Here is a 25,877-nt window from a genome sequence, read left to right on the forward strand (position 1 = left end):
TCAGTATGGTAACTGCCAAGTATGGTAAATAGTACTCCAAGTATTCCAATTCATATTCCAATTCATATGAATTGTAATCCACGACCACCGGTCAATATGGTAACATACCAAGTTCAAATTCCAGTGACACAAAGCAGAAATTAGTATCAAATTCAAACTCAGTATCAAGTTTAATATCAAATTGCATAATAATATTAAATATCAAATTGCATAATTCATAGTTTGATACAAATAAGTATTCAATAGAAACATCATAAAGCAACTGAAATAATAACTTCAACAGAAACAAATAGAAAGTAACAAAAACAAAGCATAAGTTCTACAACAGCAGCACAACACTTCCAACCTAGCAGAACAACATTTTCCACAGATTCCAACCTAGCAGAACAACATTTTTAACATATTCCAGCCTAACAAAATAGTAGCATCATATAACAGAAGAATAGTAGAAGAATAGCAGGCAACAGGTTGGATTGGAGCAACTAATCAAAATCTATATCAGACAGACCTTCATTCAATTGTGGGATTGGAGCAAGTTCTACAAAATATAAAGTATTAAGTCATAAGGGGAAAGATTTAACAAAAAACAAAGTTATAATTAATACAAGTAATCCAAAAAAAAAAAGTTACGAGTAATTTACCTAATTCCAGATTTTCTAACTCATCCACAAGCTCTTCAATATCGACTGAATTCGGGGAATATTTACACCACTTTTGTGTACAAATTAAAGCTTCAACTGTTTTTGGTGTGAGAGAGCTTCTATAACAGGTAAGCACTCTACCTCCGGTAGAGAAAGCGGATTCCGAAGCTACAGTAGACACAAGCATGGCCAATACATCTCTACCCATTTTACCAAGAATGGGATACTTGTTGGAATTCACCTTCCACCAGTTCAAGATATCAAAACCAGGACATTTCTTCTCCAAATTCTCCATGAGGGTGCTTTAAGTTCTACCAAATCCACTTCATGAGAAGAATGTGTAGAATTTTCAGTTTGACCTTTACCAAGGAAAAGCCTATAACTCTCAAATATTTTATATATTTTCTCCTCTGTTTTTTTAGACAATGATTCAGCAACATCCTTTCCATATGCCCTATTCAAGCCCCACCTAACAAACTGCATCTTATGTCGAGGATCAAGCACAACAACAACAAATATCAGCATATTCATTTTCTCAACATCACCCAATATTTATCATACTTAACTTTCATATTTTCAGCCATATTTCCAAGCAAGTTATCTGAACTTCTTAATTCTATCTACCCCTTCAAAGTAGTCAATATCCTAATGTGTTCGTTGAAATATTGAGAAGAGGTTACAAAAGTAGAACCTGAAACTTTCTTTGTAATATCAAAAAATATTTTCAAGAAATTAACAAAACACTTTGCATTATCCCAATCTACATTATTTGGAATACCACCTTTCATCAGCACAAAATCAACACACTTCTCACTCAATCTCCTAAATGCCTTATGAAACTTCAATTCACTTTCAAGCATAAGATATGTGGAATTCCACCTAGTGGAAACATCCAACTGAACAATCGAGTTCTCTTGTAACCTAGCTTCCTTAATATGGGTTTTAAACCTATCCATACGACCCGGAGACGCACGCACATATCTAACAGCATTCCTAATCTTACTAATTGAAGAATGGTAGTCTTCGAGTCCATCTTGGACTACAAGATTCAGAATATGTGCACAACAGCGAACATGCATATGTTCCCCTTTCAATGGATGTGAATTCCAATCATTCATTGTATTTTTCAAGTAAGTGATAGTGACATCATTAGAACTAGCATTATCAACCGTAATGGTGAAAACATTACCTATTAGCCATTCCTCCAAACATTTTTCAAATTTTTTGCCAATGGTTACTCCTTTGTGATTCACAATTGGTCAGAAATTCAGAATCCTTTTATGGATTTTCCAATCATGATCAATGAAATGTGCAGTGAGACAGATATAACTTAAATTTTGCACAGATGTCCAACAATCAGTAGTAATACAAACACATTGATTTGATTTGTTTAACACACTTTTTAACTTTTGTTTCTCACTCTTGTACAAATCCCAACGATCTCTAGCAATTGTAATTCTTTTAGGAATCGAGAGTTTAGGTTGCACGACACTCATAAAATGAAGAAACCCCTCTCCTTCTACAAACTTAAAAGCCAACTCATCAACAATAATCATCCTAGCTAAAGCTTTCCTACATGCCTCAACATCAAAATGGACACTAGTGAGAACACTACCAGACCCATTCCCTTCTTCTTTTTTCAGTTGTTGGAGAACAAGAGTCTGTTGAGTGGGATCAAGAGACTCTTTGGGAAACTTCTTACACTGGTTCAACAAATGGTGTTTCACAGTACTAGTGCCATTTCTTTGTGAATCAGCGACATATGTTACATCACACCAATTATACTTAGCTCTTGATCCTATTTTTGTAAAATGTTCCCAAGTCCAAGATCTAGGTTTAATAGGTTTTCTGTTACCTGAATCTCCAGCAACAACATTAAGATCATTGGATGTGGCCAACGTTGAAGCTTCTCCAACTTTGATTTTATTATTAGCATTTTCTTCATCATTATTCACTTCATTACTTGGTTCCAATGGAGTTGGAGATTCGGTTATTTCTCCCTGTAAAATAGGAAACACATGCGATTTTTTTTCACATGCAAAAATTCAAGATAATACTACAAAAGTAACCCAAAAAGCAGCAGGATGCACAAGCTAATGAAATGACAACAAATAAAATTAAAATAGATAAAAGTATCTGTTTTTCTAGTTTGTTCCCTGTTTCAGTTATAGAATGCATTATTTCAAGCTAATGAAATGACAACAAATAAAACTAAAAGTGATAGAAGTCTCTGTTTTTCTAGTCTGTTCCATGTTTCAATTATAGAATGCATTATTTCATGCATATGAAATAATTGTTCCTCACCCAATATAGAAACATCATAATGCATTATTGAATATACTAGAATTTCAATTTCATAAGTTAACTCATTGTATCAATCACAAAAGGACTAGCACCCATAGCATCAATTTGATTGATAAATTCAGTGTATCAGTCTGAGAAAAATTAAGGTAAAAATAAACTACTTAAAATTAAATTTTGATACCTGAGTATAGTTGCTAATAATATCAGATTGAGTTGATGAAGCAATTGGATCAGAGGACTTTTCTTGACTCATTCCTTTAAAATTTGAATGAATAAAAATTAGAACATATTGAGAAAATTCAAAATCAAATATAAAAAAATTGAAATGAATTAGAACAACTTACTTACTGATATTCGTGGAGTGATGGTTTCAGACTGAGATTCGAAACCAGAAAAGAAATTGAGATGAGCTGGGAGTGAGAACCAAAAATTAAGATGAAGAATTGAGAATCGAGAATTGAGAATTGAGATGAGAAGAGCCGCTGGAAACTAGAACTTAAATTGAGAATTGTAAGGAGCAAAATCGGCAGATTGAAACGACTACAATTAATGCCATTCATTGTGAAATTAATTTTGAGGATATGTTTGTTAATATGAGAGCGTGATTTTAGGCGTGGGACGATTGAGAATCACGGAGAGTTGAAGATGTATGGAACGGCGGCTAAACCGAATTTGGGAGATTCTGAGAATTAATGATAAGGAATTGGAATAAATATCGGTTCGGTTTAGATTGGTTTGGTTCTCTTGCAGCCAACCGTAAACCGAACTGAACCGGTCAGTTATGCTATTTGGTGGTCCATTCACATCCAAACAATTTCGTTTTTTTTTATTTCGGTTTTTTGGATTCGGTTTTCGTTTTTTTGGATTGGATTGGATTGGATCTGAACACCCCTACCTAAGGTGACCATTATTTGACCGGACTTATTTTCAATATTTGATCGTTACATTGAGAGTACCGTTTGCAATTAATTTTTACAATCCGAAGATTGAAAATTAATGGTGCGTTTGGTATCTTGTTAAGGTCTTGTTTAATTTTCATATAAAGATTATTGTGCATGTCTCTACGGTTATTTTGACATGCATACTAATGTTATTGTATGTTTATTGTTCTCTCATTTAGTTGTTGCTGCTACCGCTCCCAACTTTGTTGCTCAAATGAACTCCATACCTATGTTGAATGGGATGAACTTCAAGTCTTGGAAAGAATCCGTTGAGATTGTTCTTGGATGCATGGACTTGGGTTTATCCTTGAGGGAAAAACGCCCGATCGCCACTGATGAGAATCCAAATGAAGCAAAAATTGAAAAGTTGGACCGCTCCAATCGAATGTGCCTCATGATGATCAAAAGATCCATACTGTGGTGTCGTTTTTTTACCTCCCCGTTTCACTTGGGAGGACGGCACGCTAAACCCTTCACGTGAAATTTGGAAGGAGAGAAGTGCCCTTGTGGGATGAATTTTATTTTAGTTCTTCCTACGATAGCACGCAAACTTTTTAATTATCCTACGAGGAGGAAGGGGAAAAAGACCTCAAATAAACCCTAAGAGTTTGCTAAGTGTGGGGATTCACCTACACTAAAAATTCTGGAGTCCGGGAGGTCGGTTATACATAGGGAAGGTTTTAAGCACCCTACATATTTGTAGTAGTCTGCAGGAACCTTCTATATGTCTATGTGTGAGTGTTGCTGCTTGATTGGGAAAGTTTCTCCTTTGTGTTAGGAGAGAGAATTGAATTTAAAGACAGATGAACGGACTATTTTTGGTTTTTGATTAGCTCGCTGAGATTCCTTGTGAATCTCATGCCTACATATCCCTAATGGAAGTCAGAGCTTTTTGTAGTTCGGGGAACTAATTAGGGAAATGAATTGATTTTTTTGGTGCCTTGCTTGAAGCTCAAGGTTGAAGCTTTGAAATTAAATCTCTGTTTACTGTAAAGAAACGTGAGTCATCTTTACAGAGAGGTATTTCTACTATTCCACCATAAACATATAAAGTGACAGAAAAGCTGAGTTTGTTTCATAAGAGAGGGACCTTACTTGGTTGTGTACAAGTATGCCAGTCACGTGCCTCTTGAATGAAAGATTCTTGACCAAATTAGGGAAAGTTGTACAAGTCTGGGTGTGTGTGCCTCAGGACATGCCTTTCAAAGTCCTAAATGGAAGAATGTTTGAAATTGAAATTGTTTGTTTGTTTGTTTATTTATTTGAATGTGGTGAAATAGGAGAAATATATCTCTATAGAGATAAATAATATCTATCTACTTGTTTACGGTGATTTCCGGTAAACAACCGCTAGTCTTTCAAACTATAATAAATATGATTTGGTTACTCGCAGGATCGACTAGATTGATCCTAGGACATAGTCAAAAAGATTGTTATTGATGGTCATTCGAACCATATCTATGATTCATCTTGTCAATAAGAATTACTTCGAACGAAACAAATAAAATTAACAATCACTTCGTTATACACGTGAGTATAACTTCAGCGAAAGGTAAGTCAAGATAAAATATGAGACGAAACTGCAAAACTGCAGAAATCTTAAAGTGCAGAAATGTTAAATACTTCAAAGATAAATAACATAAAAATAAAAACGTAAATGGCAAGAAGTAAATGAAATGCAATAATATTGAAAGATACTTGAAAATAAAGGGAAAATACACATGTATTAAAAGGGTGGTGTCATACGTACATTTCTCAGCGAACTCTTTCTCTTTAACACTTGATACTTGAGTAATATGTGAGTGATTTGTACAAAATGAACACACGGAATCCTAATATTAAGACCCTTATTTATACTAGTTTCGACCTTAACGGTCCTACGCTAATCTAATGCCACGTTTCTCATAAGAACCTCAAGAATGCCATCTGTCTTTAGACAGTTACGAAACCATCTTCGAATTTCAAATCCTCCCGCCTAAGTTCTTCTTCGACGCGTGGCAGTGTATTTAACATTAAAACACTAAAAAACACGCTAAGTGTCAATACTTAACATATTTCACGAAATCTGTCTAAGTCTTCGAAGACATATACTCCTACTAGCTTCAGCATTCACTATCTTCGTTATAACTTAGAAATCTTCATTCTCGAAGCATGGCCATCAGGAGCCATTTTTATCTTCAAAGATGGTCAACAGTAACCATCCTTCCTTCGAGCTTTTATCCTTCGAAGGACCCTGTTTGCAAAACGAAATCTTCAGCTAACAAATTGCCCCCAATAAATGCCTGTTTCGAAAAACAAGAGAAATAGGCGTTTCTTGTCGTCGTAAGATTTCGTCCCTTACTTATCTTTGAAAGTTCCAAGATTGCTGACTGATGTCATAATCATTGATGACCCTGTTTCCAAAACATCTTGTCATTTTCAAAAATGTCTTCTCATAACTTACATTCCCACGTTTTTGACCTTACTTCTTGATCATTACTCCTACATACTAGGAGTAAAGCTAATTTATTCGACCGCCGTTGGATTAAATCAATGCCTACCGCGTGTCCCTTGGTTTTTACCCAAAAGATTTAAAAGGGTTTCCGTTAAACCTTTAAATACTTGACCTTGCACTTTCATACACTTTTCACTCCTATTTCTTTATTCTCCTTCAAAAGAACAACTTCAGTCCCTTCAAAACCTATTTTCTTAATCAAATTTATCCATGGCTTCACCTTCAAATGTTCTTCATCCTGTTCTAAAGCTCCAAAATCCAACGCAGTTAGGAGAACAAGAACACATACCAAACCCTAATACTGCAGAGGCGCGCGCTATCTACGCTTCTCAGGTAATCATCCCCTTTGAACTTTCTGGAAAACCTCTTGCTTTTATGGGTCCGTTACCAGGCGAAAACAATCCATCTATGAACAAATTCTTTCCTGCTTACTATAGAACTAGGCCCTTAGTTAGTAAGATTAAGATAGATGAAGATGGACATTCATCTCTAGGAGAACCTGATAATGCTGAAGAAGCTTCAACTGCAACCCCTTTGGTCTTGACGAAAATTAGGTTAAACTATATGACCAACTTTGTGAAAGTGTTTAGGTCAATCCTGTTAGCCAAAGATCCTGAACTATACTATGTCTGGTTAACGAAAGTAGAAGGAAAGAAGGAATCCTTCTGGAAAACATTAAGAATATACGATTTAATTCAATTATCCAAAACAGGCTTAGAGTATAACCAACCCATGTTAGTAGCAGCGGTTCACTTCTGGGATGCTTCCCACAACACCTTCCACCTTCCATGTGGAATGATTACCCCCACTCTTTTCGATATAGCTGCTATTACAGGACTTCGACCAACTGGGGAAACCTTTGACCCAAATGATATGGATACTGATACTATTAATTTCATTGAGGCAACAGTCACTTACACTGCATTCGTTCAGAAGTACCATAACACAACGCACGCAGAGGTCTCCGATGAGGAGCACATTGCTTTTCTAGCACTGTGGCTTTCACGACGTGTTTTCTGCTCAAGGTCCATACAGGTTGCAAAGAGATATCTTTGTATGGCTAATCAGCTACATGCTGGAAAGAAGCTCAACCTGAACCAGCTAATCCTAGGATTTCTTTATGAGAACCTTAGCGAAGCCGCGAACCTTACTAAAAACTACAAAAATGGAAATTTGCTTTTTGCTGGTCCTTTCTGGCTATTGCAGTTGTGGCTTAACGCTACTTTTGAAACTCATCTTCCCTTTCGAAGCATCGTCAATGAAGAAGATAATAAGATCAAAAATCGAACTGTAGAAGGAACCAGGTTGGCTTACCTAACTCCAAAAGAAGAGACTGGGAAACTCCGTGAACATTTCCTAGCATATATAACGATGTTCGCCCAGCGTAATCAATTTGATCCTTCCATGGCTCCGTTTGTACACAGAATAATCGGTCCTGAGTGGTTCACTCGAAGGTTCCCACCAATATCTCAGGATCAACAACCTGAGTCTATGGAAATCTGGGAAGCCTTTCTTACTCCAAGGCTGTTTTATCACCGTCTTCGAACATCCAAAGGCCAATGTGTTCTTGTATGCTACCAACCAAATCTAGTCTCGAGACAGTTTGGGTTGGTTCAAATAAAACCCATATGTTTGTACGATAAAAGGAACCATATGTGTTTCCATACCTTGTATTTATCTGAAGAAGAGTGTGAATCCAAAATCAACAAATATGTTGGCGTTGCCAATCTCTCTCCTATTTCCTTCGAACCTGCTTTTTATTCCACACCAGATTTTCACCAATGATGGACGAGTTATGATACCACACAGATCTTTGATGCCGATAGTCTTACTCAAGAACTAACTACAGCTTTTGCTGATGTGCAGGAGAATTTTCACAAAGGTACTTTGACTCATATTAAAGAAATCCAAGCCTTTCAAAAATTCTTTGAAACTATCTACAGGCCTGATGATCTTAGTCGGACCGTTCGTGAAGCTGCAGTCATTTTATGCGAAAAGTTTTCCGCTAAACTGGATAAGTTGAAATTGCCCCCGTTTGTTCGACCAGAACTACGTTATGAAGTGGCTTTCAAACTTAATCCTCCAAGATTCCCTCCATTGCCAAGTGCTGATTTTGGTGTGGCCCTAAGCCCTCCTTTTCCAGACTTGTTTGTGTGTGGAAACGCTTTAAAAATTCTTCAAGAAAGTACTAAAAAACGCGTCGAACGAGTGGTTCCGACTAAGCATACCCTGGATACTTTCAAAGGGCATCTTCATATAGATCTTGTTCATGTTCGTGTCTTGACTCCAATACCTGAAGGTTTGGGCTCAGGCAATCTTTCGACTAACTTTTTCTTCTCTTTAATGATATACTGATCCCAGCTTCAACTACAGCCGTTGCTCGAAAGAGAAAGATCAAAGAAGCTTCTGCACAGAAGGATTCTGAAGCGTCTAAGAGTAACAAGACGAATGAGAATGATTCTGCCACCACTGATAAGAGGCCCACGGTACATACCCACTTTATATTCTAATCTTGTACAATCTATGAGTAGTACTTACTTTGCTCAATTCATTTTTTCCAGAGCTCGAAACCCCCGGTAGGTTCGAAGCGGAAAGTCTCTCCAACGGTTGTCTCAGATGATGGAGACAAATCTCCTCCCCGTACTAGGCAAGGACATAAAAAGAGACAAAAAGTTGTTACCCCTTTGGGAAAAGAGAAAGGGTCAGGTTCCTCTAAAGTCGTTTCCTCTAGTGACAAGGCGTCTTCTGAAGAGTCACCTTTAAAAACTGCCAGCAATGCTTTTGTTGTCGAAAGCCATAATTCGAGTCCAGACAACATTCCACCCAAGGTATTTGGGTTTCAACCCGAAATCATCTTATAAATTATAACTAAACGATCAAACTAACATCTTACCTTGTTATTGCAGGATGATATTGGCACTGCTACTTCGGATCTTAAGGCTTCCGACCTTACCATTAATGTCAACAAACTCCAAGGTAATCATAACCTCTTCATTTTCATCAATAAACTCCTCAGAACTTTGTCACTATGATTAATTCTGGTTTGTTTAACGCAGATGTTTCTCAAAACAAAACTTATGTTCTCTCACTAGTTCTTGAAGATGCTAGGCCTCTTGCCACTATCTTTCCTAATGCGCTAGTCGAAGAAAGCCATTCCACTGATGGATCCCCACCTACCCACCAAGGTAAAAACCTGGGAGAAGATCATCCATGCTCAGGTAGCGATAATGCGAATCAGCGACCAAATGGTAGTGAAGATACTGTGTCTGGACAAGATGCCATGGAGGAAATTTCTAAACCGGATAAAAACAGTCCTCAAGAAACTTCAACCTTTGATACAAAAGTTGCTCCTGGGGCAACTTCGACGCCTATCTCTGCGCAACTTACTCCTTCAGAACTCGAACAACTTAAGCAAACTGACCCCCTCAGTTTCCTGAAGGCCGTGATGAATGTGAACACTACTTCGTCTTCTGCACTTGATGTCTCTCCAGCTGTTTCTGTAGAATTTGGTGACAAGGAGGACATCCCTGGTCTCCTTCGTCAGATAAAAGAAAAATTCTTTGAGGCCAATCTTGCGGATGTTCTTATTCAGAATCCTACTAAGAGTCATAGCTTGAATCAACTTCTTAAGAAAGTGGACTTGTTTCAAGTCTCAAAAGAAGTTTCAGAGGTAATTGTCTTGCTAGGATCTCTAGTCGAACAACTTCAGGCTAATATTCTTCGAAAATAAAATGTCGACGATCAGTTAAGCGAAAAACTGGCCTCTCACGACTCTTCGTGGAACTCTGCTATGGATGCAACCAAACAAGGTGAGGCCCTCAAGCTTAAACATTTAGAGAATCAGAAATTATATGACGACTGTGAGAAGAATATCAACTCCTGGAAACAAGAGATAAAAGTACTCGAAAAGAAATTAAAGGAAGCTGAAACTCGTCAGGCAACCATTCAAAAGGCCAACCAACAAGATTTGCTCGAAGTGGCGCAATTGGGGATTAAACATTTCGAAACTGCCCAAAAGTTAGTGCCAGAGATTGAAGGACTGAAGAAACAACGGGCATCACTCGAGCTTCGTATGTCTTTATGGGAAACTCAATATTCGAAGATCAAAAATAGTCTCCCTGAGGACTTTAACTAGTTGCCTCAAACTCTGTATTTTGTTATAATGTTGCGCCTTCGTTTTGTAACCAAACCCTTCGTGGAAATATATATGTATGCTTGACTTTTTATTTTTTTCACTTTGTCCATATTTCCAATATTCGCAAGCACTATTTTTTAGCAAATCTTTCAGATTCTGCCAAAATATATTTTCAGATTTTCCACAGTGATTTCAATTAATGCAACACATATAATCTGACTATCCTTTGCAGCATCCTTGCTTTTAGACTTGACGTTTCTACTCCCTTAGCCATAACCATCATTAAATGGTGACGTCACTTTCTTCAAAATGTTTCTTTGAGACGTGCGTGCATCAGTTTTCATGATTACTTCTCAACTTCCAAGGGCGGGAAACGGCGGAAGCCATAACTTCTCTTTTTGGAATACCAAACGCAGTCCAATCAATCATTAAAATTTAAATCGCCCCTTACTGCCCCAGGTCTATATAAGGGCTTAACATCACATTTATCTCTTCATTCTTGTTTTATCAACTTTCGTCTACAATTTCATTTTTCATGCATTTCCTTAAACAACAACAGCAGAAAAAATATCCTTTTTTCCTCTAAGCTCTCTTTTCTGAAATGGCTGTACCTTTTTCTTATAACAACATCAAAGCTTATATCAAAAAAGAGTTCAAACTTTCTGAGGAAGAACTTGAGGACAACTTCATCAGCCTCAATACTCTCTTTGCTAACCAAGAGCTGAATTTCTACTATGGCGATATCCTGGAGGGTTCTGTTTACCCTAACATGTTAGCAGATTTCTGGATGTTTGCGTCTCTACGCATATATCCCGAAGGTAGAACCACGATAGTCTCTGAGGTTCGACGTGCTCATCTTAGCATCACTCCTACCACCATTGCTAACTTGATGAGATGTAACAATTCTGGGGAGACTTTTGATGATAATTGCTTCAACATGACTACTCATCTTTTGTTGAGGACTCTCATGGACAATGATCCTTTCAGTGCCAAGGTTATAAGGATTTGGCATCAAATGCTTGTGAGTAACTTCCATCCTCGGAAGCATGACGAAAATAATATCATGGTCGAAGACTTAGAGTTCATTCTCTGTGCCCTTCGAGGAAAGAAAATCAACTTCCCCTTGAGGATTTTCAAAGGGCTCGTTGAAGCCGTTTCTATGGCTGCTGCCCGTCAAGGGAATGTGACGTGTCTTCCATATGGGAGACTCCTCTCTTACATATTCCTCAAAAAGGGTATAGTGAGGAGGATGCGCACCTCTGGATCTATAGACATGTTCGAGGCAGAAAGCTTGCCTGTGCTGTCATTAGAAGGACTAGATCAAAGGATCAATTAGCAAGTGTTTGCCCTAGGTTTTCATGTTTTTTTTTTGTAATCTCAAATGCTCTTGGATCACGTTCTTAGATCTCTTTTGTAATGCATGCACTTTTGCCTTTTAAATGACAAATATTTTGGTGTTTCTCTGTCTCTTTACTTTATCTATCATATATTTCGATTATAAAGCCATTTTGGTAATGGTTTGACCATTTTGGCTTTCGTAGTACCTTGAATATCTACGTTTTTGCAATCTTTACTTCGTACATGCTTGGTTTATATCTCTTCAGATATTTCCCGTTTACTCTTAAGATCCTACGATCTTCTGCTAACTCTTCAATTTCGTAAGCATTATTCGAAAATACCTTTAAGATTCAAAAGGGTCCTTCCTAGTGTGGGGACCATTTACCAAGTGCCTGATTGTTTCGATCTATAGGTAAAATAACTTTCCAAACTAGGTCATTATTAATAAACGTTTTACCTTTCACCTTTTTGCTGTATGCTCTGGATACTCTTTCCTTTTGTCTTTTTATCATCTCCAACGCTCGAAGTCGGTCTTCGTCCAGATCTACTAACTCATTCATCATTAACTCCCAGTATACGTTGGGAGGAATATCTGCCTGTCTTTGTATCCTTACTGACTGCAGATATATCTCGATTGGGAGTACTGCGTCATGACCAAACGTCAGTTGGAAAGGCGTTGTATTTGTATCTTCTTTTGGAGACGTTCGACAAGCTCAAAGTGCTTGGTCCAAAGTTTTATGCCAATTCTTGGGTTTCTTCCCCACATGTTTTTTGATAAGGCCAATTATTACCTTGTTTGCTGCTTCAACTTGTCCATTTGCTTGAGCATAGTAAGGTGTAGAAGTAAATAATTAGAAACCTATTTCTTTGGCGAAGTCTTGCATTTTCCGCCCAGTAAAGACCGATCCTTGATCAGTAGTTACACTTTCTGGGATTCCAAATTTGTATATAATATGTTTCTGAATAAACTCAATCACGGCCTCTTGATCCACATTCGCCAGTGGTATTGCTTCGACCCATTTTGTGAAGTAGTTTATTCCTACTAATATGTATCTTTGACCTTTAGATGACTTGGGGTGAATTTCTCCAATCAAATCTAGTGCCCATCCCCTAAAAGGCCAAGGTTTCACTATTGTACTTAATTCGTTTGCTGGGGCGTGTTGGATACCTGCATGTTCTTGACATTCTTGGCACCCTTTCGCAAACTCTATGCAGTCTTTTAACATGGAAGGCCAATACATTCCATAACGAAACAGAAGCCATTTCATTTTGTGTCCTGCTTGATGTGCACCACATGCTCCACTGTGTACATTCGAAAGAGCTAAATATGCTTCTACTTCACCCAAGCATTTCAATAATACACCTTCAGGAGTTTTCTTAAACAATTCGTTTCCCATCAGGAAATATGACAGGGCTCTATACTTTACCTTTTTGTCTGTATCTGTCGAAGGATGTTTTAGATAGTTTATTATTGGACTCCTCCAATCTGTATCTGCCAATGAGTCTATGTTTAGTATTTCGAACTCTTGTTTGTTGGCGTAACCTAATTGTGAATTCTCCATATCACTTGGGGAAAGTTTAGTAGACATTGCTCTCCCTCTTACCTCAATTAATTCTTCTAACTTTCTTTTGATACCTTGTATCATGAAGCTAGCTGTGCCAAGTCATTTGCTTCTTGATTGTAGGTCCTTGAGACGTGTTTTAATTCCACATATTCGAATTTCTTGAGCAACCTATTTGCTATGACAAAGTACATGATCAAAATTCTCTTTGATGCATTTGTATTCCTTTGTCAGTTGTTTGATGACCAATTCAGAGTCTCCTTTAATTTCGACTCTGGTTGCCCCCAATTCTAACAAAGCTTCAAGTCCAGCGATTAATGCTTCGTATTCAGCTTCGTTGTTGGAGCATGAAGGGCCTTTCATTCTATACTTAAGCTTTGTTGGAATTCCATCAGGAGAAATTATTAGTATTCCAACTCCGGTTCCCTCTCTATGAGTCGAACCATCGAAATATAACTTCCAAGGCTTTAGATCCACATAATGTTGATGACTCTCAACTACTGCATGGTCGACAATGAAATCTGACACAATTTGACCTTTCATCGCCTTGAGAGGCTGAAATATCAGTGAATATTCAGTAAGGGCTAAAGCCCATTTACCAATTCAACTATGCAATATTGGCTTAGATAACATATGCTTAATAACATCACAATGAGACGAAACATAAACATCAACTGGCTTTATATAATACTTAAGTTTGATACAAGAGAAATACAAGCAAAGGTAGAGTTTTTCTATCGCGGTATATCTAGTCTCTACATCATTGAGTACTCTACTTAAGTAATAAATGGCTCTTTCGATGCCATTTTCATCTTCTTGTGCCAACATGCTACCTATTGTTTTATCTGAAGCTGAAATGTATAGGCGCATGTGTTTCTTCCCATTTGGGGGAGATAGAATTGGTGGATGAATCAAGTATTGCTTGATTTTATCAAAAGCTTCTTGATGTTCAGCACGCCATTCAAATTTTCCCTGCTTAAGTCGTAGTAGAGGTGATAAAGCTTGCGTGCGTCCACTCAAATTAGAGATAAATCTCCTTAAGAAGTTTATCTTTCCCAATAAAGATTGTAGTTCTTTCTTCGTGGATGGAGACTTGGTTTCCATTATAGCTTTTGTCTTATTTTGGTTGATTTCTATCCCTTTCTTGTGGACTACGAAACCCAAGAAATCACCTGCCTGCACAAAGAAATCACATTTGAGGGGATTCATCTTCAGGCCATGTTTCCTCATTCTTTCGAATGATTGGCCCAGATGATCGAGATGACTGATATCTGAGGTAGACTTTACTACAATGTCATCTATATATACTTGCATGAATGTTTCTATAAAGTCATGGAATATAGAATTCATTGCTCTTTGATAGGTTGCCCCGGCATTTTTTAAACCAAAAGGCATTACAATCCATTCGTAACTACCTATTGCCCCTGGGTAACGAAATGTCGTTTTGGATACATCATCTTCTGCAATAAAGATCTGATTGTATCCAGAATATCCATCCAACATGCTCAAATACTCGAAGCCTGCGGCTGAGTCTACTAGCATTTCTGCCAACGACATGGGATATTCATCTTTAGGAGTGGCTGCATTGAGATCACGAAAATCTATGCATACTCTTAATGAACCATTCTTTTTAATTACAGGTACTATATTAGCAATCCATTCAACATACCTTGTAGTTTGGATGAACTTGCAACATAGAAGCCTTTCGACCTCTGCTTTAATCTTTGAATGAATATCCGGCGCGAATCTCCTGGGAGTCTGTTTTACAGGTTTCTTCCCTTCTTTTATTGGTAATTTTAGTTCGACCAAATCTCTTCCCAGCCCAGGCATCTCATCGTAATCCCAAGCAAAACAATCTTTGTTTTCTTTTAACATTTTGATGACCGTCGCTTTTAGTGCTGGTTTTAGTTTCGCGCTGATGTACGTTATCCTTTTTTGACCTTCGTCTCCAAGATTTACTTCTTCAAGTGGATCTTAGGCTAACATCTTTATGTTTGATCCCATTGGGTCCTTTTCGAATCCCAGATGCTCTTCATCGTAAATTGCGTCTAACCTCTGACTCGATTCCTCTCCTATGATCTCTTCGACTTGAACCGGATCTCCAAAGGACTTAGCACTCGTATGTACCTCTGGATCTGTCACTTCTTTTTTGGTTAGAACTATGTTAATCATTATATTTGATAATTCGGCTTCGAGAGTCGCCTTTCTTTTGTTCTCGGCTACGTAAGCCGAAATCTTTTCGAAGAAGGAGGACTCAGACATTATTAATGTCATCGTCCCAGCCTGTTGACCGTATTGGTGGATAATTCTCCAAAGGTGTTGTATCTGTTGGACCATCCATGATCTCTCTGTCCCATTGGAATCCATTTGGGTGTAGAGTTAAATAGTACAACGCATTCTTATTTGGGGTATACATCTCCTCTGCAGCATGACAAGGACTTATGTTTGCCAAGTTTCTATCGAAGTTAGTTTTATTAACTTGGTTAACTTCAGCCATATAGTAACTCTGATCCCCTTCGATATTCTCTACTATACCATCTTCTCTCCAAATGGTTACCCTCTGATGCATTGTTGAAGGCACGGCTGCAACTCCATGGATCCACTCTCTTCCAAGCAAAAGGTTGTAGTTTGCTTTTGCTGGTATAACCATAAACATGGTTGGCCTCGTGACTGGTCCCACGGTTAAATTCACCTGAACAACTCCTAGTGTTTGTCCTATCTTGCCTTCGTAGTTAGATAAAACCATGTTGTGTGGCCTTATATCAGTATCGAACATACCAACTCTTTTCAGCATGTATTGGGGCATTAGATTCACTGCTGCCCCCCCCCCCATCGACTAGGACTTTATTAATGCCAACATTTTCAATTTTAGCCCTTATATAGAGTGGTTTCAAGTGATTTTGCATACCTTCATCGGGCCTCTCGAAGAAAGCGTTCTGTTCTTCAATTGCACCATTATTCGGCACATAGTAACACACAGGTCTGTGTTTCGCCATTTCTTCGATATCAGCCTTTCCGCAGTCTTCAACTTCAGTTTCCTGATTAAACTCATGAGGGAGCACAGACACAATGTTGCAGTTGAGGTTTATAGATGACACCCCATCAGAATCGAAATCATTTTTCATTCTATCTTCTTCTTTCCAAGAACTGGAATGCATCTTTTCTTCTTCATCCAAGATCTTTTCAGCTTCGAATAGTCTGCGTTCCACCAGAGGTTTGCTTGATTTTGCCCCCTGATGTGGGACTTGGTTGCTACTAGACTCTCCAGCTTCTCTTGGCCTATATTCCCTTTGAGCTTTTTTCATTCTCTGGTGCCTTCTCCACTGGGATCGGGACATAGGATTTTTTCCTTTGTAATTCTCCAATCGATACATCTCTCGATTTGGTTTTTGGAATTGCTTCCTATATGCCATTGCGGTCCTTCCTCCTTGGTCCCAACTTCGCCATTTGTTGGTTCTTGCACCAGCTTGCACCCATCTGTCCCTGGGTACATCTGCAGGAACTTTGAATGTTACCCTTCGAGCTTTATGATGTGGGCTATCAGGTCTTTTCGTTGGGGTCCATATGTCGAAACCGTATAGGTTAGGACGCAATCCCTGAGTTTCTCGACCCATGTAGCAGTACACACGTTTGAATGATCGTGCCAGCATTTCATCATAGACTGCCCCACATCTGGGACAGAGTGCAACTTCAGTGTTTTCCCTATGACATCTGACCAAAAATCCCACTAAGCTTTCCTCCATCTTTGGGTACACTTGTAGCAGAGGGTTTGGTTCTCTCCCAGGGTGTTCCCATCTTTCGCGTCGAGCCCTTTCGAAGTTAGCTTCGACCCTTCGATTCAGCATGATCGAACATCTTGGACACATCCATTGTTTTCCTCCATTCCTTTCATGGCAATTCCAGAGGTAGTCCTTAAGGCTTTCTCCTTTTGGAGGAATTTCAATGCCCCCCTTTTGCCTTGTCAACCATGTCTCCAATTTGCCAAATTCAGACACTAGACGTCTGGCGCTGACCATGTTAACAACTGCTGGAGGAACTTCAGAGATCTGGATTTTCTGGAGCTTCACCCCAAGGTCTTCAGTGGGCTTGCTGTTCTCTCCCCTCGAACCTTCAGTTATCTCTGTCTTGGAAGATTCTTCAACATCAGTATTGAAGATTGCATCATCATTTAGGCTTTCAGTAGCCTGGTCTCCATTGAACACTGTTTTAGTTTCCGTAACTTCGACTTCAGATGCCTCTACCATGTTGATATCCAATGGCTCACAGAGGCTAGCGTCAGCAATGTTCAGAGGATTTGTGTCGACCCTCATGTGGCTCTTGGTCTTGTCAGCAAATTTCAACCTCCCATCTTTGATAGCATTTTGAATTAAATCCCTGAAAAGAAAAAATTGTGAGGTTTTATGGCCCAAAAAACCATGATATTTACAAAAACCTCTCTTCTTCCGTTGTTCTAACGGAGGAATTTTGGAATTCGGAGGCAGTATCATTTGGCCATCTTTTGCTAGTAAATCAAATATTTCATCACACTTGGTGATGTTGAATGTGTAAGTTTTCTTAGGGAATCTATCGTTCTTATCGCTTTCTACTGGGTTTTTTCCATTTGCAGGGTTGAGTAGTTTGCAGACATAAGGTGGCGCTTCCTTCAGTTCAGCCAAATCTATTTCGACTTCTTCAGGGTTGTATGAGTCGTTAAAAGACTCATCATCAGCGTCCTCCGCTTCGACGTACGCTACCCTTTCCTTTTTATAGTTTTTATTTGCCTTAGCCTTTTCTGCCTTCAAGCGTTCGACTTGTCGAACCCTATCTGCCAACTGGGCCATATCCCTAAGGTATTGAGTATCTAGTTTCTTCCTAATTGAATAATCTAGACCACCCGCAGCCATTTCGACTAGTTCATGCTCTGGGACTGTTGTGAAACACCTTGATTTCAACAATCTGAACCTATTTAAGTAATCATCAATTGGTTCTGTAAACTTCCTCTTAATACTGGCCAATTCTTTGAGACTTATCTTGGTTTGACCCATGTAGAATTGTTCATGGAACAACCTTTCTAAGTGTGCCCAAGCATCTATCGAATTTGGTGGCAAAGTAGTGAACCAAATGAAAGCATTCTTTGTCAGCGAACTAGGGAAATATTTGATCCTTAAATCCTCGTTCCCTGCTAAGTCTCCTGCTTCTGTCAAGTATCTGGCAATATATTCCACAGTTGACTCGCTAGTTTCGCCTGAAAACTTTGTGAACTTAGGTACTTTAGTGCCTCTAGGCAACTCTGTTTGCATGATATAATCTGATATGGGGGATGTATAATTTGGACGTCGAAGTCCAGTACTAAGGCCGTTATTGGCCATAACCCTTTCTATCATGGCAGTTAGGTTATTTTCTGTAGCCAGATTTTCTCTTCTAACTCTCTGGACGATTTCATCTGTATGTTCGTCCCTACCCATAATCCTTAATCTGGGTCGATCTTCTTCTGTTTCCTGTCGAACGGGAACAGTTCTTTGATTCGAAGCCTCTAAGTTTATTACCTGAGTCCCTTCGATCGTTTCTGCTCTCTGTGGGGCACCTACATTCTTAGTGGTTGTCCTAGATGAGGGACCCACATCTTGTATACGTTCCAAAACGGGCCTCTCTTCTTGATTCACAGGCTGCTTGTCTTTTCGTCTAGGTGGTGGAACTCCCATGAAATCTGCCATTCGATTCATTTGAGATGATATCTTTTGGAAAGTCTCCACGTTTTCCCGATTCGTACTAGTGATATTTGTTGCTAGTGGATTCAAAATTGAAGCCAATTCTTTGGCCAAGACCCCTAACATATCATGGTTGCTCGCATCCATTTCTTGCCGGAATGCTGCTTGATTATTTGTGGTAAAATTGGATATTTGGGCAGAAAATCCAATATTGTGTGCACTTCGACCCACTGAACCAACATTTGGCGAAAACGTCGCGTTGTTAGTTGTAGCATATGTAGGTCCTGCCCCTCGTACGCCTGTTCCAAATGGGTATGGCATTCCGTATGGGTAATTTGGCCTCCATTCGAAATCGGAGTTCGACCCCTGGTTAAATAAGTTATTTGCAGCATTTGTCGAGGAAAGTGGCATCTCCTCCGCGCTTGTGGATGAAGGTGCGGTGGTCGACACTAAGACTGGAATAATCCCTGATGGTCCTGTATTATTCTCAGGTATAGCCTGGGAATTATCTGTAGGTCTCGATCCATTCGGACCCGGTATATCCCGTGCTCCTTGTGTAGAAGTCGAATTTTCCGCTCCTGATCTTGAGCCTTGTGGGGGATCTTGATCTCCCCCTGCACTGGTCGTAACGGCCATTTTCTTGTTGTACCTTAGTTTGGGAACCGGTTGTGCACTGTTCGTTAACTTACCGTTCCTAAGGTTCATACAAGGTCTTGATATTGTCTAGACAAAAATAACACAATTGATTAAAAACAATCTGCTTGACACTGTCCCACTGGGCGTGCCAATTTGTTTACGGTGATTTCCGGTAAACAACCGCTAGTCTTCCAAACTATAATAAATATGATTTGGTTACTCGCAGGATCGACTAGATTGATCCTAGGACATAGTCAAAAAGATTGTTATTGATGGTCATTCGAACCATATCTATGATTCATCTTGTCAATAAGAATTACTTCGAACGAAACAAATAAAATTAACAATCACTTCGTTATACACGTGAGTATAACTTCAGCGAAAGGTAAGTCAAGATAAAATATGAGATGAAACTGTAAAACTGCAGAAATTTTAAAGTGCAGAAATATTAAATATTTCAAAGATAAATAACATAAAAATAAAAACGTAAATAGCAAGAAGTAAATGAAATGCAATAATATTGAAAGATACTTGAAAATAAAGGGAAAATACACATGTATTAAAAGGGTGGTGTCATACGTACATTTCTCAGCGAACTCTTTCTCTTTAACACTTGATACTTGAGTAATATGTGAGTGATTTGTAGAAAATGAACACACGGAATCCTAATATTAAGACCCTTATTTATACTAGTTTCGACCTTAACGGTCCTACGCTAATCTAATGCCACGTCTCTCATAAGAACCTCAGGAATGCCATCTGTCTTTAGACAGTTACGAAACCGTCTTCGAATTTCAAATCCTCCCGCCTAAGTTCTTCTTCGACGCGTGGCAGTGTATTTAACATTAAAACACTAAAAAACACGCTAAGTGTCAATACTTAACATATTTCACGAAATTTGTCTAAGTCTTCGAAGACATATACTCCTACTAGCTTCAGCATTCACTATCTTCGTTATAACTTAGAAATCTTCATTCTCGAAGCATGACCATCAGGAGCCATTTTTATCTTCAAAGATGGTCATCAGTAACCATCCTTCTTTCGAGCTTTTATCCTTCGAAGGACCCTGTTTGCAAAACAAAATCTTCAGCTAACACTACTGTATGAAAGATTTGAATTTGACTGGCTTGTATGAGGCCCAAACTTGAGGCTTAATAGGTTTTATTGACTATGGGAGATGACTCCAATGGGAATTGACTTTTACTGAGGAAATTTGTGTTCTGTATGAAGCCCAGAATTGAGGCTGAATCTAAATGGAGAGTGTTTATTTTGTTTTATTGAAAGGTTTATTTTAGTGTTCTGTACAAAGCCCATAATTGAGGCTGGCTCTACATAGGGAGACTTTATTTTCTTCCTTGTATGAAGCCCAAGGTTGTGGCTGACTGTTGAGGAAATAGAGTTTGGAGATTATGGATGACTCTATTTTATGTGCCTTGTACAAAACTCAAGGTTGTGGTTGACTCTCTTGGGAAAGGACTAAAAGGGTTTTAATCTTTTGACATAGAAGAGGATGTTTATCTGCCTTATACAAAGCCTAAGATTGTGGCTGACTTAGTGGGTAAAAGATCCTAAAGATTAGTAATCTTTTGACACATGAAATGATGTTTATCTGCCTTGTACAAAGCCCAAGGTTGTGGCTACTTGATGGGGAAGGACTCACTAGGGAGACTCTATTATCTGCCTTGTACAAAGCCCAAGGTTATGGCTTACTCTGGATAGAGAATTACCAATGAGTAGGAGTTTTGACTCTGAGGGGAGTATCTGCCTTGTACAAAGTCCAAGGTTGAGGCTGACTCTTAATGGGGGAAAGATCTACCAATATGGGATCTTTTGACTCAGAGGGGATTACTCTATTATTTAGAGACTAAAGGTTGACCCTTCTAGGGATTGTGCTCTTGTTAAGCAAGGATTGATGAATGGAAGACCCAGGTTTGAAGAATGACTCTACTGGGGAATTTGTTTAAGTGATTGATACTGACCCTAAGGTTGACTCTACTGAGGATTTTTTGAAGGTTTGAGAGATGATTTGGAAGCTAACCCTTTCCAGGGAATTTGGATTTGAATGATTGATTTTGGAGGCTGACCCTTTCCAGGGGTTTTGGATTTTGAAAGAATGTTTTTGGAGGCTGACCCTTTCCAGGGATTTTTATGAAAATGAAAGAATTGAAAGAGGCTGACCCTTTCCAAGGGTTTTGATGAAAATTGTCATACCCCAAAATTTGCCCACACTTTTCAAAAATTCGAAGCTATTTAAAAAATTGGATTTTATAAAATTTTGAGTTCATTTACATTGATATCCTGAATTTTATAAATATTCAATTTAAAGTGTGTTTTAAAAATATAGTAGTTTACTCTTAAATTGCTTATATTTTAATAAATAGAAAATGCTGGTCGATGCTTCATACACTTTCAATTGGCTTTTTGTTTCAAATAAATAACATAGCATAATTGGTTAAGAAATAAGACATGCAAATAAAAGGTCATAGGTTCAATTCCCGCTTGGTGCATTTCCATGTTAAAAACCGCTTGGTGCATTTCCATGTTAAAAACTATTTTTTATCTTTTTTTGCACCTGGACGTATGTGGACACAAGTACGTCCAAGTTCTTAATCTTGGAGACCAAGACGGTCCATGGGCCTTTGGGTGGGATCTTTTCTCTACACTCTCTTTTTTCATCAACAATTTTCCAACCTTCATCAACAATTCACACAATTTCTAACTTTCTCTCATTCATCATTCTATAAACGATTTTCAACTTTCACTTTCACACTTTGTTTTTTTAAAAAGCTCTTTATTTTTGTTTTTTGGCCAATGATGACACCTGAGGCCTCCCTTAATTATTTTAAAATATTTTTTTGCCGATGATTTTAATATGAGGCCACTCGATGATTAATTTGTTTTAATTTGTTTCTGTTTTCAACCACATGATGATCATCTGGTGGTAATTCACGCGTGTGTTTTTATACTAACTTTTTACACATGTGTTCTTATACTTTTTTTAGGCCATTCACACGATTATTGCTCTCTTTACAAAATACCACCACTAATCTCTAAACATTATTTTTATTTTTATTTTTATTTTTATTTTTACAAAGTTATTGTTTTTAGCCTTATTCTTTATACACCCAACCATCCCTTTTGTGCAGATTCTAATCCTATCTTTTTTACCATAAAAACATCCTTATATCTCTTAATAACAAAAAAAGAAAAATTAATAATCCTCCACCGTGTGAAAATCACGCCGCCCTCACAATTTTGTTTTTTTGCAGTAAATAAATTTCACACAAACATCTTCTGATACTAGTTTTCAATTTCATTATTCAATCATGGTTATCTTCATTTGTAATCCAATTTTCTTCACTGAAGCAATCCTCTTATTGGCAATACATGATTTATCCAAAATCGAAACCGCGCAGAGACAACCGCGAAACATAAACAATAACATACCGAATTAGCAACAACACCATAAACAAAATCTTATAGCAACAGCCTGCATTTTGAGAAACAATATACATATTTCTTAAATTCTAACAAATTTGTTTTTATGCAGGAAAGAAAGTTACACACAGAAATTAGTTTTCACTCCCTCCCTTCAATACATGTTCATTCCAAAAAACAGAACAACAACTCAGCCGCCATCCACAACAACGACATCACGACCTTCATCAGCCTCACGCAACCATGAACCTCTCAACACAATCTCCAAACAATTTCTCATCACCATCAGCTTTACAAAATCTTATCACAAATGTATTACAATTTCATGTTAACAGTCTTTGGTTTTTCTTTGGCAGCAACATCATAGAAGCGAAGAAAGAGGGGATTCACAAACAACAGCGATCAACATCATCACCGCTCCAATACAACAAATCGCATCATCAGTATCAGCCAATTGCGATGTTACGATCTTCTTCGCCGTTAAACCGCAACTCCGAACTAACATCCATCAACATCAGCACCAGATAACACGCATCGCAACAAAACGGATCGGAGAGAACTTTCATACGGTGTATTTTTGCAAGCTCTGCTGAAGACTGTCTCGCCGAAGGTAAACGTACTTTTGCCCTTACCATTGCTCATGAATTTATTTGTTTCCTTTGTCATTGTTTAATTTCTGGAGTTATTATGCTACTTAGTTTCTAGATTTCTTTGGTTCCATGTTTGGCCTTGAGTTAATTGTTTGATTTGTTTGGAACCGAAAGAGATTTGGGACCGAGAGGAGAATGAGTTGATTTTGTTTGAGATAAGACTGAGTAGTTAAAAACAGAATCAATAGAGATTGAATGAAAGGCAGAGGGAGCAAGTTTGTTTACGTTTTTTCCTGAACAATAGTAGAACAAAAGCAGAGAGATTAGAGATGAGAGGGTATGGGGTGATGTGGACCGAGTGAAGAATGGAGGGGCGGACCATCCCAATTAGCTTTAGGGTTTTCTCATTTGAATTTTCGGTGGGCCTCTCATGTACACTAAACCCGGCCCAATCCACCACCTTGTACAATCCATTCTATTTTGTCTTTGAATAGATATGTGTAAAACCATAAGAATATTTATCTCATTTAGTCTAAGTTAATTAGATTTTTAGGTGTAAATAATATAGTTAGTTATTATAATTTTTCAGTTTAATCAAATCCACTTTAATAATGATGATAAAATTACAAAAATGTTTTGTTAGTTTTTAATTAAAGGTTTATTTTCTCTTTAAATTACTTGGTTCAGTTTTATTTAAATTTCCTTTTGTTATTCAATTTTCATCAATAATTATTTATAACTTGGCTATTTTCTCGTATGTTATTACTAACATTTTGTTTTAATTATGAGGTACACTTTGAGGCACTGGACTATTATCATGGACATTTACGACTTCATTTAATTATCGTATGTTTTTACTTTCATTTGGGATCTGTAATAATTTTACTCCCGCTGGTTTTTATTGTAACTCCCCAATCTCCGAAGCGATGTAATAGTTTAGGGCTTTACTTTCCGCTTTTACTTTCTGCACCCTTATAACTGCTGATATACCTGCTAGATGTATGCTTAGGATTGACACCTTTTTCAAAAAAAACACACAATATGTTTTTATTTTGCCTATTTATGGCCTTCTTAATACAAGTTACTTTCTCTCTTTCGAGTTTCCATTTTTCTCTTTTTTGAATACGCAAACATCCAATGATAATGTTGAATGAACATATGCATGTGAGCATGATTGTCATCCATCTTTTCTGTCATAAAAATATCTATTAGTTCATTAGATAGGAAAGGCAAAGAGACAATGTCTAAGGTAACCCAGAAGTCCTCCTTCAAAGTCAATAATCTGAAGGAATCCCCAGCAGAGTCGCCAGTTCTCCCACCGAGTTACAGAACTTAAACCTGAGGATGTAGATTGGCTTGTTTTCCTATCGTAATCTGAAGGTGGAAGAGGATTGAACAAAAATGAAGGAGTGTTTTTGGAGGCTAACCCTTTCCAGGGGTTTTGGATTTTAAGAGATTGATTTTATTTAGACTTCTTGTTTAAAGCCCAAGATTAAGGCTGACTCTGGCTGAGGATAGTCAGATGTGGAACCTAGATTATGCTAAGGAGGAAAATTAATGGAGATTAAGAATAAAGGTGACAGAGACTGTCCATGTCTCTCATTCCAAAGGGTGAACTCAATACTGAGATTGAGACATTCTTAGCTTATTTGAAGTCTGGTTTGAAGAATAGAATAATCTCACCAGGGTAGGCTAAAAGGTGACTAAAGACCTGTTCCTATGTTTATAAGAAACCTGATGGGTCCTTGTATACAAGCTCAAGAGAGAGCTGGGAATATGCTTTTAAGAAGCTTGTGGGTCCTTGTATTATAAGCCCAAGAGGAGGCTAATCGAGGGTCATCTAGGATCCTTGTTATAGCACAAGAGAAAGCTATGTGGTTTTGAACTCAGTTTGGCTCTAAGCAAATGGGTAAGAGGTTTCACCGGGAATAATTCCTCTTGGTTGGATGTGTCCTATTTTGATTTTAAGGCTTTTTTCAAGATATTTCACCGGAAATAATTCATCTTGAGGTTTGAACTAAGGAAATCTAATTAGGAAATAGTCTTCACCAGGAAGACATTCTCAATCCTAGGCCATAATCCTATAATATATATACAGTTTATTTGTCCTA

The 25,877-nt window shown here is 38.0% G+C and overlaps 1 pseudogene; it reads right to left on the bottom strand.

Moving 5' to 3' along the window:
* Positions 1-482: 482 nt before the first annotated feature.
* Positions 483-4,282, bottom strand: LOC131649103 (zinc finger BED domain-containing protein RICESLEEPER 2-like; annotated as a pseudogene).
* Positions 4,283-25,877: the final 21,595 nt, after the last annotated feature.

This window comes from Vicia villosa, linkage group LG2, assembly GCF_029867415.1.
Source record: "Vicia villosa cultivar HV-30 ecotype Madison, WI linkage group LG2, Vvil1.0, whole genome shotgun sequence".
Lineage (NCBI taxonomy): Eukaryota > Viridiplantae > Streptophyta > Magnoliopsida > Fabales > Fabaceae > Vicia > Vicia villosa.